The 6619-nt window shown below is 44.9% G+C and overlaps 1 protein-coding gene across 1 annotated transcript in view; it reads left to right on the top strand.

Moving 5' to 3' along the window:
- The first annotated feature begins 407 nt into the window (after window positions 1-407).
- The window catches only part of dym (dymeclin), a 304411-nt gene continuing 298199 nt past the window's right edge, over window positions 408-6619 (top strand). Inside the window, 1 exon segment of the mRNA XM_055659199.1 lies at window positions 408-578. The gene's annotated coding sequence lies outside the window, so the exon portion shown is untranslated.

Raw genomic sequence — 6619 nt, 5'->3', positions numbered from 1 at the left:
AGGGATATGGACCAAGCGCAGGAAAGTGGGACGAGTGTAGTTGGGACATGTTGATCGGTGTGGGCGTTGGGCCGAAGGGCCTGTTTCCACACGGTATCACTCTATGCAGCTGGGCTGTAAGAGGCCTGAAGAAAGGTCTCGACCCGAAACGTCACCCATTATTTCTATCCAGAGATGCTGCGTGTCCAGCTGAGTTACTCCAGCATGTTGTGTCTATCTACGGTGTAAACCAGCATCTGTAGTTCCAACATGCAGTGTTCCTCCAGCGTTTTGTGTGAATTTCACTACAATTCCCAGAACACCCAGCGATTCGATGCGGGGGTGGCATGCGTGTGACCTGTGACCCGTGACGCGAGCAGTGCGACGTGGATGGTGTGTGTGTGCGGGCGGGCGAGCGGCGGAGACGGCGGTTGGTTGGAGCGGGGCGGGAGACAGTGCGCGCTGACAGTCATCGTCCATCCATCCATCCATCCATCCGCCGGCGGCAGGTCGGGCTGAGGGGATCAGCGCTCCTGGTGTCAGCGCAGGTCGTGGGTCGTGGGTCGAGGGTCGTGGGTCGAGGGCGAAGCGGTGGACAGGCGAGTAAAACAATAAAGAAATCACACCCAGGGTTCCGGGCCGTGTACCTGGAGGTGATTATATCCAGGTTGTCAGATATGTCAACACCGGCCTAATGGGGAGAGAATTAAACTGGTCTTCAAACATTAATCGCGACACTTGCATTATCCACTTGTATTATCACACGTTGATCATCATCATGGTTGGACTAATCTAATGGTCTGAAGGAGAGTCTCGACTCTTTTTTCCAGGAATGCTGCCTGACCTGCTGAGTTACCCCAGCTTTCTGTGTATGACTTCAATGTATGACAGCATCTGCAGATCCTCACTTACACATTTTGTATCTATCTTCGGTAATCCAGCACAACATGTTTATTGAAACAGCAGAGATAGGCCATCACTTGAATGTAATAAATTGAATGTCCAATTTAATTACGAACTTCATTTCTCCGTGGTAACAATCTCGACAGCAGTTTGAAGAAGGGTCCCTACCCAAAACAGTCCCAAGATGGGCCCCTCCTACCCTGGCTATTTCCCTCCACTGATGCTGCCCAACGGAATTAAGGGATATGGGGAGAAGGCAGGAACGGGGTACTGATTGTGGATGATCAGCCATGATCACATTGAATATGGGTGATAGCTTGAAGGGCCAAATGGCCTACTCCTGCATCCATTTTCTATGTTTCTATGACCCGTGGGTTCTATGTTTCCATGACCCGTCCCCGCACCAGATACTCCGGAAAGTAAATATTTTGAACTACACGTTGCCCCTCAAATACTGTCTGTTGCCTGCATTGAATGCAGAATTGACTGCATTGTTTTCTATATAATTAACAACAGTCTTACAACGCAACACCAGTAGACAGGTGAAATAATTTTTAAGATAAATGTTATTTTTCACTGAAATTTTACACTGGTTGCTGGATAGAAATTTGGTTCCATGGAAGGAAGCAGAAGGTGATGGTGCATGGTTGTTTATTTGGACTGGAGGCCAGTGTGCTTCAGGGATCGGTGTTGCGCCTATTGCTGTCTGTGGTTTATATCAATGATTTCGATGAGAATGTAGATGGCATGATTAATAAGTTTGCAGATGACACTAAAGTGGATGGTGTCATAGATAGCAAAGATGGTTATCAAAAATAGCAGCAGAATCTTGTCAGTGTGTGGACTACGAATATGCTAGGGTAGTTTGAGATCAAGAAGGAGGTGATGTTGAGACTCTGATGTTGAACAACTGATGTTGAACAACATTAAGGTGGATGTCCCGAGGGCCTGATGGGGTCTATCCCAGGCTATTGAGGGGAGGCAAGCGAGAAGATTGTGGGGGCCGTGATGTGGATCTTTGTTTTTTTCTCAAGCCATAGGTGAGGTCCTGGAGGACTGGACCACCAAGGGAAAATAAATAGAGAGAATCCAGGGATCTATAGGCCAGTGAGCCTCACGTCAGTGGTAGGGAAACTATTGGAGCCGAAGGGCCTGTTTACTGTATGACTTTATGGATAATGGAGTATGATTTCCAATTACAAACTCATTTGAGTGTTATAAGTAACATTGATAATTAGCATATTATACCGTCAGAGATGATGGTTTCTTGCAATTTTCTAGATTACTTAAGGAAAGTTATCCAAATAGTCGAATTACAAGACATGTCGTGAAGTTCCCAGTTTCTACATGTGAGCTACAAGTTTGCTAGAACTAATAATATGCTGATAGATGTCCTGAATTTATGTCTGAATGAAAACGTCCAGCTGTATTCAAGATCACTATTCAAAAGCAGTTGTACATCTTCGTATTGTACTCAAAAACAAGAATAGAACTCTAGATGTTTTCTTTGATTGTATTACTTTGTGGCATGGCTTAGATAAAAGTAATCAGTGGTTTTGCTTGCTTATATATGTTATATAAATGACTGATTAGAAATAAGAGTATTACCGATAATAAAATACCTGAACTATCCAGTTAGTAAGGCAGCATCTGCCATTTCGGTGGTGTCAATCTCAGGAATTGCTGAATCTGGGTGGTCAGTGGTGATGGTAATTTATTGTTTAATACTATATTCACAGGATTGATTTTTTTGTAGCAAGTTCTTTCTTAATGAACTGTAAAATAGCCTTTATGTTTCAGGTCACTGGCCTTTCTTCAAATCTGTTCTACAGAAGGATCATTGATCTAAAACATGAACTCTCTTTTTGTCTATCTATTTGGTGTTGAGAATGACCTGGAGCGGAGCCTTACATCGCCCGGCGCGGCTTTAAATTGCAGCGGACTTGCTAGCGCCCACCGGGGGCTCCAACATCAATACCCGGAGCAGGGCCTTACATCGCCCGGCGCGGCTTTAAATGGCCGCGGACTTGCTAGCGCCCGCCGGGGGCTTTGACTTTGACATCGGGAGAAGAATGGCGAGCAGGGGAGAGATAAGACTTTGCCTTCCATCACAGTGAGGAGGAGATTCACTGTGATGGATGATTGTGTAAATTGTGTTGGTGTGTGTCTTGGTTCTTTTCTTGTATGGCCGCAGAAACCAAATTGCGTTTGAACCTCATGTGAGGTTCAAATGACAAATAAATGGTATTGTATTGGTATTGTATTGTATAATGTCCGTAGTGCAATGTGTTTTCTTTGCTAGACAATCCAGCAATGAATTGTCCTCTCCCTCTCAGTGTTGAGAATCAGCTTGTGAGGGCAGATGATAAGCAGATTGTCATGACAGTGTGGCCACTTAGTCATAGAGAAATACAGCACAGGAACAGGCCCTTTGTCACACCAAGTCCACACCAACCATCAAGCACCCGTTTACACCAATCCTACTCTAATTATTTTACTCCCCACATTCCCAGCAACTCAGGATCTTCCATTCACTAAGGAATTTACAGTTGCCAATTTCCCTATGAACATTCAAGAAGGAACTGCAGATGCTGGAAAATCGAAGGTACACAAAAATGCTGGAGAAACTCAGCAGGTGCAGCAGCATCTATGGAGCGAAGGAAATAGGTGACGTTTCGGGCCGAAACCCTTCTTCAGACCCTATGAACGTTCATATTTTTGGGATGTGGATGGGAACAGGAACATGTGGGGGGAACCCACACATTCACAAGGAGAGTCTTGGAGCTATACAACATGGGAAAAACCCTTTATCCATGCTTATTCATGCTGACCAAGCTGCCCAACCAGGCTAATCTCACATGCCTGTTCATGACTCCAAGCCATTATCCATGTAGCTATCCAAGTATCTTGCAACTGTCATAATTATATCCACCTCTATCAGTTCCTCTAGCAACTTGTCCCATATATGTACCACCCTCTGTGTGAAAACGTTGCCAGGTATACTGCCTGGGAAGGTTTAGTTTAGTTGTGAGCTGCAGCATGGAAACAGACCCTTTAGCCCACTGAGCCCACGGCAACCGTTGATCACTCATCAATCACTCATGTTGATCACTCATCAACATTCTCTGTTATCCCATTTATGCATCCACTCCCCTCGCACTAGCAATTTACAGAGGACAATTAACCAGAGCCTGCACCGCCATTCAATATGATCATGGCTGATCATCCAACTCAGTATCCCGTACCTGCCTTCTCTCCATACCCTCTGATCCCCTTGGCCACAAGGGCCACATCTAACTCCCTCTTAAATATAGCCAATGAACTGGCCTCAACTACCCTCTGTGGCAGAGAGTTCCAGAGATTCACCACTCTCTGTGTGAAAAAAGTTTCTCCTCATCTTGGTTTTAAACGATTTCCCCCTTATCCTTAAGCTGTGACCCCTTGTCCTGGACTTCCCCAACATCGGGAACAATCTTCCTGCATCTAGCCTGTCCAACCCCTTAAGAATTTTGTAAGTTTCTATAAGACCCCCTCTAAATCTCCTAAATTCTAGAGAGTATAAACCAAGTCTATCCAGTCTTTCTTCATAAGACACTCCTGACATCCCAGGAATCAGTCTGGTGAACCTTCTCTGCACTTCCTCTATGGCAATAATGTCCTTCCTCAGATTTGGAGACCAAAACTGCACGCAATACTCCAGGTGTGGTCTCACCAAGACCCTGTACAACTGCAGTAGAACCTCCCTGCTCCTATACTCAAACCCTCTTGCTATGAAAGCCAACATACCATTCGCTTTCTTTACTGCCTGCTGCACCTGCATGCCTACCTTCAATGACTGGTGTACCATGACACCCAGGTCTCGCTGCATCTCCCCCTTTCCCAATCGGCCAACATTTAGATAATAGTCTGCTTTCCCGTTTTTGCCACAAAAATGGATAACCTCACATTTATCCACATTATACTGCATCTGCCAAACATTTGCCCACTCACCCAGCCTATCCAAGTCACCTTGCAGTCTCCTAGCATCCTCCTCACACCTAACACTGCCCCCCAGCTTAGTGTCATCCGCAAACTTGGAGATATTGCCTTCAATTCCCTCATCCAGATCATTAATATATATTGTAAATAGCTGGGGTCCCAGTACTGAGCCCTGCGGTACCCCACTAGTCACTGCCTGCCATTGTGAAAAGGACCCGTTTACTCCTACTCTTTGCTTCCTGTTTGCCAGCCAGTTCTCTATCCAATACTGAACCCCCAATGCCGTGTGCTTTAAGTTTGTATACTAATCTCTTATGTGGGACCTTGTCGAAAGCCTTCTGGAAGTACAGATACACCGCATCCACTGGTTCTCCCCTATCCACGCTACTAGTTACATCCTCGAAAAATTCTATAAGATTCGTCAGACATGATTTACCTTTCGTAAATCCATGCTGACTTTGTCCAATGATTTCACCACTTTCCAAATGTGCTGCTATCCCATCTTTAATAACTCTAGCAGTTTCCCCACTACCGACTCAGTTCAGATCAACTCAGTTTCTCGCTTTCCATTGACGCTGCCTAATATACTGGATATTTCCCACACTGATCAGCAGTGCAGGCCTTTTATATGTTTCTTTGTTTGTTTTATCTCTACCAACTGACCTTGTTAATCTTATCAACCAGGTGGTTTCATAAACAGTTTATCACCATACAATCTAACCCAGCCCTGTGAATTATATTCCCTTTGTCCAATGCATCCCTCCTCCTCGGTCTTCAAACTGAAATGATAACTCAGTTATCATTGTGTTAGTGTTAGTGTATGGGGTGATTGCTGGTCGGCGCGGACTCGATGGGCTCAAAGGTCTGTTCCCGCGCTGTACCTCTAAAGTCTATAGTGAAGATGACAACCCTACCCATCTTCATTCCTGCTAAAAACTAACTTGAATCTTTCTCTCTCCCAGTTCTGACAGAGGGTCACAGACCGAAAAAGTTGATTATTTCTCTTTTCACAGATTCTAAGCTTTTCCTGCACTTTCTATTTTAGCTTAAGACTTTATATTAAAAAAAGGGACCTTTTTGTTGATAATAACCAGGTAACCAGATTAATTTTGAGTATAATATGAAACAGACCAACTGCTGTACATGGTATGCAGAGGCAAATGGCTAAATACAACGTTCCTCACTAATGATGGGAGGTCCAGGAAAGAGAAGAAACGACAGATGCTGGAATTCCGAGTGAAAAACAAACTGCTGGAAGAATTCAGCATGTCAGGCAGCATCTTTGGAGGGAATGGACAAACAAATGTACAGATGAAGGAAGACACAATAGACAATAGGTGCAGGAGTAGGCCATTTGGCCCTTCGAGCCAGCACCGCCATTCAATGTGATCATGGCTGATCATCCCCAATTAGTACATCGCTCCTGCCTTCTCTCCTTACCCCCTGAACGCTATCTTTAAGAGCCCTATCTAGCTTCTCTTGAAAGTATTCAGAGAACTGGCCTTCACCATCCTCCGAGGCAGAGAATTCCCCAGGCTCACAACTCTCTGTTAAGAAAAAATGTTTCCTCGTCTCCGTTCTAAATGGCTTACCCCTTATTCTTAAACTGTGGCTCCTGGTTTTGGACTCGCTCAACATCGGGAACATGTTTCTTGCCTCGAGCGTGTCCAAATCCTTAACAATCTTATACGTTTCAATAAGATCCCCTCTCATTCTTCTAAACTCCAGAGTGTACAATCCCAGCCGCTCCATTCTCTCA

The sequence above is a fragment of the Leucoraja erinacea genome, chromosome 1 (genome assembly GCF_028641065.1).
Source record: "Leucoraja erinacea ecotype New England chromosome 1, Leri_hhj_1, whole genome shotgun sequence".
Lineage (NCBI taxonomy): Eukaryota > Metazoa > Chordata > Chondrichthyes > Rajiformes > Rajidae > Leucoraja > Leucoraja erinaceus.
The sequence above is the reverse complement of the archived record's forward strand: the minus strand, read 5'-3'. Positions and strand labels throughout refer to the sequence as shown.